The 11,438-nt window shown below is 41.3% G+C and overlaps 2 protein-coding genes across 3 annotated transcripts in view; one reads left to right on the top strand and one right to left on the bottom strand.

Annotated features, from left to right (window-relative positions):
* The window catches only part of rad23b (RAD23 homolog B, nucleotide excision repair protein), a 250,111-nt gene that overhangs the window by 178,555 nt on the left and 60,118 nt on the right, over positions 1-11,438 (top strand). The gene's annotated exons all lie outside the window — the stretch shown is intronic.
* lhfpl2a (LHFPL tetraspan subfamily member 2a) overlaps positions 1-11,438 on the bottom strand; it is a 31,038-nt gene that overhangs the window by 5,112 nt on the left and 14,488 nt on the right. Inside the window, 1 exon segment of one of the 2 annotated variants that reach the window (NM_205663.1) lies at positions 3,385-3,434. The exons of the other annotated variant lie outside the window; for it this stretch is intronic. The gene's annotated coding sequence lies outside the window, so the exon portion shown is untranslated. 2 annotated transcript variants of the gene reach the window in all.

Genomic DNA, 11,438 nt, shown 5'->3' with positions numbered 1-11,438 from the left:
GCCCAATGAGCATCTTACATCTAAACAGAGCAAGGGTGTTCCTTTAGTGACATGGCTTTGACTCACACGCTAAAAATGGCGGACGTGAAACAACAAACTGAGGATGTGGTGATGCGTGCCTGTCAATCAATATTGGTGGATGGGGGGACCGCACTCCTACGTCAAGATGCGGTTGATCTAAAAACCGCTCCAATTGGTCCACCGTTTTCATGTTGTTAAATTGAAAAGAAAGGCCTGTGTGTGTTTATATCAGCCAATATGACGCTCTATACACTATACCTACACACATGTATGTCCAAACAGCTGGAAAAGTAGATTTTTCACCATAGGTGCCCTTTAACGCCCCATTCACACGGGGCGTCAGCGTCAACGCTTCCCATTCACTTTAAATGAGTGACGTCAGGCGTTGCCGAACTGCATTGTGGATCCGTTGGCGCCGCTTCAGAGGTGTTGCTCACTGCAGAAGTTGGGACTAGCTCAACTTTTCAAGCGCCGACGGAAGCGTCAGCCAATCAGATGGCTGTATGCAAATACACCAGCTAGACAGTGGCCTATTGCTGACTGAATTTCATTGGCTGACGCTGCTATGACGATCGCTTCAGCCCCAACTTCAGACACGCCTTCAGTCAAGCGTTGATGCTGAAGCCCCGTGTGAATGGGGCGTAATACATGAGACATGCCTGCATTAGGCTTGGAAGATAAACTTTCCAACTCAATTTGAAAACAGAGGTTTTCTCGCTAGGTAATCCATAGAATTCTCCCGGCAGAACACACATCACGCCGGCTCTTCCCTTACGCCTAATTACAAACAATGACGAAAGCAGCCCACACGCTAACGCATATTTATAATCGGGAACAATCATAAACACTGGATAAGCTTATTTTGGTCATGAAATAAAAAAACACGACTGAAGACAGCAAACTCAAACTGAGTTAATAAAACACATCTGCAATGCTAGAAACACTGTATAAGGACTAAAAAGTAGAGCATCATCTTATTGCTTGGTATATTATAACCATGTGTAGACTTGACTAACTCATTAACTTGACTAACTCATTAACTTTGTTTTTCTTGCAACTATTTAGATTGCAACATTGCAAATTATAAACCTTTACTCAACGATTGCACTAAATGCTTGATTCTGATTGGCTGCTGGTCACTCTCAGGTGTTTATTGTCAGATAAAGGAACAGCTAAAGTAGTTCCGGCAGATTTAGAGCAGCTCCATATCACTCAGCTGAATGGTAAGAGATTTATTTCACAGCTACAACAGTCAAACATCACATCAGAACACAAAAACTGTACGCTAGAAAAGGTTTTTTTTGCAGTGATGTTGTGTGTTTATGATCTGAGTGTATCTGTGCTGGTCATCAGAGCTCGTACATCTGTGCGTCTGAATGACTAAACTCACCACAAACACAAACACATGTGCTGCTGCTGCTGATGATGATGATGATGATGTCATGGGTTAACCAGCCCAACCAACAACAGGGACAACAGGGGACACACTTTATTATACACAGTTAAAATCAAAATGGGTGTGACGCTCAAAAAATTAAACTCATTTTAGCAGGAATTTTTAACAGGAAAAATCAAGAGCAAGAAATACATATTGTACAAATTTTCGGTTGGCACTAACTTGTTGAAATGTAATTGCATTATCTTTCTATTCTGAAAGATGTTCAGTGACCAAACTCTTGTTTTAATGAAGACTGAATGAATCAGAATTTTTCAGTGAATCAGTTGATTCAGTGATTCATTCATTCATTCATTCATTTTCTTGTCGGCTTAGTCCCTTTATTAATCCAGGGTCGACACAGCGTAATGAACCGCCAACTTATCCAGCACATGTTTCACGCAGCGGATGCCCTTCCAGCCGCAACCCATCTCTGGGAAATATCCACACACACTCATTTGCCTGCCCAATTCCCCTATAGCGAATGTGTTTGGACTGTGGGGGAAACCGGAGCACCCGGAGGGAACCCACGCCAACACAGGGAGAACATGCAAACTCCACACAGAAACACCAACTGACCCAGCCGAGGCTTGAACCAGCGACCTTCATGCTGTGAGGCGACAGCACTCCCCACTGCATCGTCTCAGTGATCCATTCACAGTTAATCACTATGCTTCTGAATGAACCAGCAGCTTGAACAAATCATTTGAATGATTGAATCGCTTATCAAGGCAGGCACTTAACGACTTATAAGGCTCAGATTAAAGTTGAGTCTGATAGTTTAGTTATTCAATTCAATTCAGCTTTGTTTGTACAGCGCTTTTACAATGTAGATTGTGTCAAAGCAGCTTCACATAAATGGTCACAGTAACTGGAACAGTGTAGTTCAGTTTTATTTATTTTTTTTATTTTTATTTTTTATTATTGTTATGTGGCCAGTAGACATGTAATAATCAGCATAAAGTACATCCAGCCGGTGCTTAAATCACAGAATAAACCCTTCAGTCTTCTACAACAGCTGCTGATAAACCTGTCAGGCTTTATTATGAGAATACAACTGTCAAGATGAACATTAGCCCTGACATAATGCTATTGGGAAAAGAAATATTATATATATATATATATATATATATATATATATATATATATATATATATATATATAATTTTTTATATACATATATATTTTTGACAGCCCATAAATATATATATAAAATATAAATATATTATTTATATATATATATATATATATATATATATATATATATATATAATTTTTTAGTCAATATAGCACACCCAGGGTTGTTCGTCTTTGTCTTATCTTTATAGATGTGAACTTTGCTATGATTAGAGTTTACGATTATTAAAACTTTATAGATTACAACATCCTGGTGTAAATAAAACGATGCGCACACACACACACACACACACACACACACACACACACACACACACACACACACACACACCTGTATAGAGAGAGACCTTTCCAACAAGATCAACTAAAAAAAACCCTTCAGAACAAAGAAGGGTTTCCTGAATACACACACACACACGCACGCACGCACGCACGCACGCACGCAGGTATAAACATAAGGTCTTGTTCTTGCCAAACACACAGAGGAGAAATTAAAACCAAATGCTGAGATCACATGACCTACTGAAAGGCTTTGACCTCTGAACTCTGACATCTGCAGACTGGAGCCTGATGAGTGATAAAAAACTCACAACTGAGTGTGTGTGTGTGTGTGTGTGTGTGTGTGTGAGACCAGTTCATACATCGTGACTTAGCTGCTCTTCATAAATAAAAAGAGACTGTTCACACACACACACACACACACACACACGAGAGAGAAACTGTTCTCTCTCTCTCTCTCTCACACACACACACACACACACACACACACACACACACACATATGTAAATACCTGTACTCATGCTGTCTTGATTCAGCTCAGAGAAACCCCCTCAATCCCAGCGTCTCCTCTCATTCACTCCACAGCCTGAATGATGATCTGCTCTAGTGATGTCATCTGATCTGACCCCACCCCCCCATTAGGCCCCACCCACGAGGCCAGTCTACAGTCTGAATGATCTCCTACAAAATGATGTCATCTGATATGACCCAGCCCCTCCCCTAGGCCACACCCACACAAGGCCAGTCTGCATGATCTCCTCCTAAGTGATGTCATCTGATCTGACCCCACCCCTCTCACAAGGCTCCGCCCACATGGGGCCCGCCTGCAGGCTGAATCTGGGTTAGAATAACAGCGAGTCTGGCAGCAGCAGATGAAGTCCTGCTGTTGAAGCGCTAACGGTGCTAAAGTTCATCATGCCATCATTCATCTGATCATAAACAGAGGAGCGGAGCGGATTCTGCTTCCTGTAGACCCCAGTGTTCCTGAAGAGCTGAATCAGACTCATGCTTCATATACAGCTGAAGATTTGCTGCATTCATCTGTCCTGATAACGGCTGGATGAATCCTGAACACACTGACTGATTCAGTCCACCAGAGAGACTCATCAGCGGATTCATGAGGACTATTGAGCAGAGACGCCCGTCATTACACTGATGAACAGTCATGAGGAGACGAGGGTTACCGACATGACGGATCAGCCGAAGACTAACCAAGAGATCATCTCACTTACAGGCCAAACACCTGAGCAACTCTTACTTCATAATGTAGATATAATGTAGCTCACACACACACACACACACACACACACACACACACACACACACACACACACACACACACACACACACACACACACACACACACACGCACACGCACACGCACACGCACACCACACGCACACGCATGCACATGCACAATAATCTGTCATCGGAGTGAATTTAGAGGATATTTATCAAGCGGCAGCAGAACTGAAGTCTGTCAATCCCTTCAATAACACAATAACTGTGTGGATATGATGACACGTGTACATATTAATGATCAGAGGTTACAAAGCCAACTAGAGAGTGTGTGTGTGTGACGTTTGCAGACGTGTGGATTCAGTTCTACCTGCTATAATTTCATATTCACCAGTCAGAGTTAGCGCCGTGTGTGAAATGTGCTGTATAAATACACCTGCCCTGCCCAGACTCACCTGATGATGACGGTGGTCGATGAACTGTGATGTGAACTGAGTAATATAAAACTCTGAGGCCGTACTCACACTAGGTACAGTTGCCTCGAACTGGGCCAAAGCACGCTTGTCCCCCCTCCCGTCTCCCCCGACGGCCCGCGCTCACACCATATCGGGCCTCGGCACGCTTACGTCATCGCTGCTGCGCTGTTCAGTGAAGCGCTCTCTATGGCAAACCTTTTTAGCATTTAAATCTTTGTTCTGACTCCATAAATATATTTAGAGATATCTCTTATTATATTTTGACTAGTCATAATTATAATTCCACTAGTCAGAATGACATTAGAGATATCTGCAATTACAATTGTACTAGTACGAAATCAGATTGGAGATATCTGCAAATATATTATGACTAGTCATATTCCTCCATTGACTTCCATTGAAAAATATTTGCAGATATCTCTAACTGAGTTTTGACTAGTCACAATTGTAATTAGAAATATCTCTGAGTTTTTACTAGTCATAATACATTTGGAGATGTCTTTAATTCGTCATATTTAGAGATATTTAGAAATATATTTGAAGATATCTCTAAATAATTTACTAATAGTCGAATTACAGTTGTAGATATCTTGAATTGGATTTTTGACGAGTCAAAACTCATTTAGAGATATCTGCAAATATTTTTCAATGTAAGTCAATGGAGGAATATGACTATGACAAAGCCCAATTGTACCGCGTCCGCGCCCGATTCAGCGCACTCACACTTCTCAAACGATCCGGGAAACGGGCCTGGGCACGGTACGGATGGCATAGTGTGAGTAGGCCCTGAGACACACACACACACACACTATCTGATGCACAGCAGGTGGGAGGCATCAACACAAACACATTCAGCAGCAGACCAACAACAACAACAACAACAACCAGCTGCCGGACTCATCTGTGGAGTGAACAGACTCGTATGATTCACCTGAACTGATTCAGTGAGTCAGATCAGCTCACGTCGACTCGCTTCATCACATCTGGAATAGAGATTTCTGACCTGCACAGCTCCAGGACAAACGGCAGAGCGGACCATGATGGAAAAACAGCTCTCACACACACGTGTGTGTTCAGTGAGATCATGATCATTCACACACACACACACACACACACACACACACACACACACACACAAAGATGCATATATAAGCAGATACACACACACACATACACACACACACACACACACACACACACACACACACACACGCAGATATGTACACACACAAGATACACACACACAGATATATATACACACAAATATATACACACACACACAAAGATACAAAGACACACACTCTCACACACCCCGAAATATACTCACAATGATATATACATACACACAGATATATATATACACACACACAAAGATACAAACACACACACACACAGATATATACTCACAATGATACACACACACACAGATATATACACACAAATATAAACACAGATATATATATACACACAAAGATACACGCACATGCAGATATATACACACACAGATATAGATACACAAAAGATACACACAAATATATACACACAAAGATACGCAGACACAGATATATACACACAAAGATACACACACGCAGATATAGACACACCAAGATACACAAACATATATACGCACACACGCATATATACACACAAAGATACACACACGCAGATAAATACATACAAAGATATATACACACACACACACACACACACTGATATATACACACAAAGATATATACACACACATGCAGATAGACACACACACACAGATACATACACAAAATGATACGTACACACACATATGCATACACAGATATATACACACAAAGATTTATACACACACAGATATGTACGCACATATACAGATACGCACACACACATACACAAAGATACAAACACACACACAAACCCTCACACAAACCCACAAACTTGCACGCACGCACACACACACACACACACACACACACACACACACACACAAAGATACAAACACACACACAAACCCTCACACAAACCCACAAACTTGCACGCACACACGCACGCACACACACCCACAAACTCGCGCACACACACACACACACACACACACACACACTGTCTTACACATATACACAAACTCTCACACACACAATTTCTCACACACTCAAAATTCACACATACACACAAACCTAACCCTAACACACACACAAATTCAGACACACAAACTCTCACACATACAAACTCTGAAACATGCACACACAAACTCACACACACACAGTTACACTCATTCATTCATCTCAGAACACATGGGATTGAACTGTGCACGTCACCATGGTGACTCTGATTATTGGCTAATAAACACACACGCACTCACAGTCAGTGGAGAATGAGCTGAGCGGTCAGTGTGTGTGTGTGTGTGTGTGTGTGTGTGTGTATCCAGGAGAAACTCCTCATAACATCACATCAGCAGTCAGACACGCAGTGAAGTCATCCTTACACACACACGCACACACACACGCACACACACTCCATGATCTCCCAGAAGGCCGTGCGTCACTGTTTAAGACCTGACAGAGAAGTGTGTGTGTGTGTGTGTTTCTCCCACAGTCCATCACATCATCTTGTTTGTGTGTGTTCCTCCACTTCCCTTCATCACAGGAAGTGCTAATACTCCACTACACACTTGACCAGCTCAGTGTGACTGTGGGAAAGCTGGAGCGCCGATATTCCGGACGCTTCCGTACAGCTCAGCAGGGAAAACACCTGCAACCTGAGAGGTAGATCCCGTATCCCATAATGCCCCAGGGGAGAACGGCTGTGATTGGTGGAGGCGAGAGAAAGCAGGTCACACAATGAATACAGCAGCTGTCTGTGAGTGCGCTCTGATTGGCTGATATCTCTGCATCATACGTGTAGATGAAACACATGAGGAGAATACCATGAACACACATATCCCATAATGCCCTGCGTCTGACTACAATATCAGCCATTAACCTCTTCAGACCCCTGTGATTTTACAAGTTTCTGAAAAATGTAAAAGTGTTTTCACAGGGGCGTCAAGGTGGCGCAGTGGGAATACGATCGCCTCACAGCAAGGATGTCACTGGTTTGAGTCCCGGCTGGGTCAGTTGGTGTTTCTGTGTGGAGTTTGCATGTTCTCCCCGTGTTGGCGTGGGTTTCCTCCGGGTGCTCCAGTTTCCCCGACAGTCCAAACACATGCGCTATAGGGGAACTGATCAACTACACTGGCTGAAGTGTATGAGTGTGTGTGTGTGAGAACGAGTGTGCATGGGTGTTTCCCAGTACTGGGTTGCAGCTGGAAGGGCATCCACAGCGTAAAACAGATGCTGGAGTAGTTGGCGGTTCATTCCACTGTGGCGACCCCTGATGTATAAAGGGACTAAGGCAAAAAGAAAATGAATGAATGAATGAATGAATGAATGAATGAATGTTGTTCTTGGGGCTCCTATAAATGGGACCAGTCATTCATTCATTCATTCATTCATTCATTCATTCTCCTTCAGATTAGGGTTGTTGCACACTGAATCTGAAACTTCATAATTTCGCACGTTAAAAAAATTAATTCATCCTCACATTGTGTGATGTGACACTACTTTCTTCTGTCAAAACAATAAAAAAATAAATAAAATAATAATAATAATAATAATAATGATAATTAAAAAATAATAATAAAATAATCAAAATAAATTAATTAAAATAAAAAATAACAAAAAATATAAAAAATTTTAAATAAAAAATAAATTTTAAAAATGTAAAAAAATATATTTAATAAATAAATAAATGTAAAATGTGCATGTCTCCATTAGAAATAATGAACTGTATATGCTCGGAGCTGTAAACTAGCGCACAGTAAGCACAACCTTGTTTAGTTGCAGCAGTTTTGTTCTGTGCAACAGAAATGCGGCGTTAAGAAGCCTTTACCATTAGATAACTGTAATGAATAAAAGCACGGTTAATAGTGAAATCGGCTAATCATTGCATCCCTATTAGTGATATCAGTGCATTGTACAAAAGGCCTTTTCAACTAACATGTCCAAATATTTTGGGCTGCTCGCACCACTTGCTCATGTCAGGTGACTCACGCTCTGTGCAGCCTGCAACTGCAGCTCGTGCTGTATTGAACAGACGCACGTCACTTCATAACTATAGTGGCCGCTTTTTGACTCAACTAAATTTATTTTGTTGTCTTGGTCACACTATTTGGAGGGCTGAAACAAATTGTCTTGAGGGCCAGGTTCGGCCCGCGGGCCACCAATTAAAGAGCCCTCCCCTAAGCTTATTAGCACTGCTTCCAGTGTGTTCAGCAGCCACATTTAATAAACCTATAGCTCTTCACACCAAAACTACATAGCACATCGTTTTTTATTATTAATACTGACACCGGTGTTAAATCAATAAATATTGATATCAATTTTTTCACCCAGCCCTAATAGAAAGCATGGTCCATTTTGGTCCGTTGGTTCGACATAGATATTTACACTAGATATTGCATATGAGCTCTGAGCATGTGTCAATAGCGCCGCCATATTGGTCAGGGCTCCAAAGACATAATCCATTCAACTGCAATCGCCAAGACTAAAGCCAGTGTGAAGATGCTGGACTGTAGCGCTGTGTATGAGTGTAGTCATGAGCACAGGCAGAACACTTCATAGTGAATAAAATCAGCAAACACTACATGAAATATGACAATAAGATAATAACACTGCCAGAAATGAGTGTCAAGTGAAGTAACGGCTAGCTTTTAAAGTAACTTATGAGGGTGTCTGATAACAGAACAGTGCTGCGCCTCAATGTGTGTACCGTCCACCCTAAACTAGTGAAGATTACAGACGTTATATAGCATTTACACTGCATAATGAGATGCAGGAATATTGAGTCGTTAATGACGGAGATTCACAAATGAATCGCGGTGTATGCGCTATAGAACAGTGTGCAGCACATTGTGTTATATGCAGTGCAGTATATATGCAGTAGTGTGCAGTATAGTGTGTGTGTTCACGGTGTCCTGCTGAAGATCAATAATGCAGAAGAGCAGATTTCCTCATTTCCTGTTTGTCAAACTCCCTCTGACAGGATGGAGAACACACACGGCAGACTGGGTGCTCAAGCAGAGGCAGTGTGTGTGTGTGTGTGTGTGTGAAAGAGAGAGAGAGTGTCTGTGTATGTGCGTGAGTAGCTCTATTATAATATGTGTGTGTGTGTGTGAGTGAGTGTTTCTGGTTGTTTGAGTGCATGTGTGTGTGTGTATATATGAGTAGCTCTACTGAAGTGTGTGTGTATCTGCTATCTGGCAGTTTGGGGTCTCGGTGACCCTCTATGAGCTCCAGCAGCAGGAAATCCGCAGCACTATTGTTCAGATAGAGTGTTTGTGCATTTAATCTGTTCCTGCTGCCGGGCTGTATGCACGCGCGCACACACACACACACACACACACACACACACACACACACACACACACACACACACACACACACACACACACACACACAGAATAACGATTCTGCTGTCTGTCAAAGGAAGCCCATTCTGATCTAATGAAGTTAGCAGACAGCTGTCTGTTTACTGTGCTGCTGTTTCAGGCCCGGTGTACACTAATACATTTCAGTTGTGAAGCGCATGAGTTCTGCTGTGGTTCCTCTGTCCACTCACACTACCCCAGAGTGTTCCAACTCTTATTACCGACATATAGGATTATTTTAATTCCCAATAACTGTATATTCTTCAGTGAAAACAACAGTTTTAATTCAATAGTTAATTTTAATTGTCTAATTAAATAATATACAATTAAATTATTAATCATATAATAAGAATTTTATTATTTTAACACATTTTTAAAATATTTATATTATCAATAACATATTTTTTAAATAAGATGCCTATTTATTTACATTTAAAATAATATTAAAATATTATTTTGAAAAATTTTAAAGACTTAAAATGATTTTAATTCAAATAAATTCTACTAAAATGCACACAGACACACACTCAAACACCCCAACATGCTTACACACAAACACAGATGGAGACTCACTTTCTCACACACACACACACACACATACGGAACCCCGGAAGGGACGTAGTGGAGGAGAAAAAAAATGGGTGGGTGAAAAAAAATAATGGGTGAAAGAAAAAAAATGGGTGGGAGGAAAATATATATTTCTAAGTTTTTTGCGTTCTCTCGCAAAGTTTTGCGTTCCCTCGCAAAGATGTTTTGCGTTCCCTCGCAAAGATGTTTTGCGTTATCTCGCAAAGATGTTTTGCGTTCCCTCGCAAAGATGTTTTGCGTTATCTCGCAAAGATGTTTTGCGTTCCCTCGCAAAGATGTTTTGCGTTATCTCGCAAAGATGTTTTGCGTTCCCTCGCAAAGATGTTTTGCGTTCTCTCGCAAAACTGTTTCTCCACAAACACTTCCTGTTCACTTCACTCACGTAAACCCTCCCGTTTTTGCCGAAATTCTCCCATATTTTACTATTCTATCCCACTTTCTTTACTGTGCGCTGATTGTCGCCTTTCACTTTGCAACCTCTGAACCAGTGAATGCATGTTTAAGCGCTGACTGACAGACGCGCTCCATACAATAAACTGATCCCAGATCAGCGTCTGTACGCGCCATTTAAAGGGACACTTCTGTTATCAAACAAGTGCGCAGCAAATGAATCTCATGTTTTGTTTAGTTTGATAACAGAGGTGTCTCTGTAAGAATGCACAGATCTATAATGAAAGCAGTCCATTACTTTAGAAACTGTTTGTGCTCATTTAAGAGAAAATAAGCTGTTTAAAATAAAACATGCAGGACGGAGATGTTTCATATTATTCAGTGTATTTGTCTGTTTAAACATACACCCGCTCCTCT

This window comes from Danio rerio, chromosome 21 (assembly GCF_052040795.2).
Source record: "Danio rerio strain M-AB ecotype USA chromosome 21, GRCz13ab, whole genome shotgun sequence".
Lineage (NCBI taxonomy): Eukaryota > Metazoa > Chordata > Actinopteri > Cypriniformes > Danionidae > Danio > Danio rerio.
Note: the sequence above shows the minus strand (reverse complement) of the source record. Positions and strands in the feature narration are given on the sequence as shown.